Here is a 757-nt window from a genome sequence, read left to right on the forward strand (position 1 = left end):
CCTGCATGTCCGAAGTAATCTGTAATTACATTCACTACTGCTGCTACAACCTAGCATCCTACCTTGACTGTTTCTGTTACCCTCTCTGACAATCAATATACAGGCATTTTATAATCCCTATTATACAGATGGGAAAACTGGAGACTAAAAGAGCTTTAGTTTGTCCAAGGTGTTTCAGCTAGTAGTCTATGACAGTGGGATTTGAATTTAGGTCATCCCTCAATAGCATCCATCCCATTCTCTTGCAGTCCAGTAAAGGTTCTCTTTCCCCCAAATATGCTGTCATTCATTGGAGAGAAAGGAAGAGTCATAGCTGAGAATTGTGACTTGGCCACAGTCCATCACTCTGCCTAAAAGAGGAAGAGTGTTGATTTGAAGTGAGCATTCCAGTAGAAAGCCACTAGTAGGAGGCCTAGAGAAGTGGGGGACTGTCTGTCCAGGGGTGACTACTTACAGAAAGCTTGAGAGGGATGAGGGACAGATCAACAGTTCTGTTCACCAAGTGCAAGATGAGCTACAGGGCAAAAATTGAAGACAAACCTGGGAACAATAAAGCAAGCCAGAAGTGAGGGAGGCTGGTTAACACACAGAGCTACCTGGGAGGATCAGGCCAAGGAAGCAGGAGTGGACCAGCCCAAGCAAATGCACACTCCCCAGGCCCAAAGGGAAGAGAGCCTCTTCCTCAAGTTTTGTACACCCCCGAGGGGCGAAAGCACAGTGGGATCTGGGGCAGGCAGAGCCACAGATACCAGTGAGA

This window comes from Perognathus longimembris, chromosome 13 (genome assembly GCF_023159225.1).
Source record: "Perognathus longimembris pacificus isolate PPM17 chromosome 13, ASM2315922v1, whole genome shotgun sequence".
Lineage (NCBI taxonomy): Eukaryota > Metazoa > Chordata > Mammalia > Rodentia > Heteromyidae > Perognathus > Perognathus longimembris.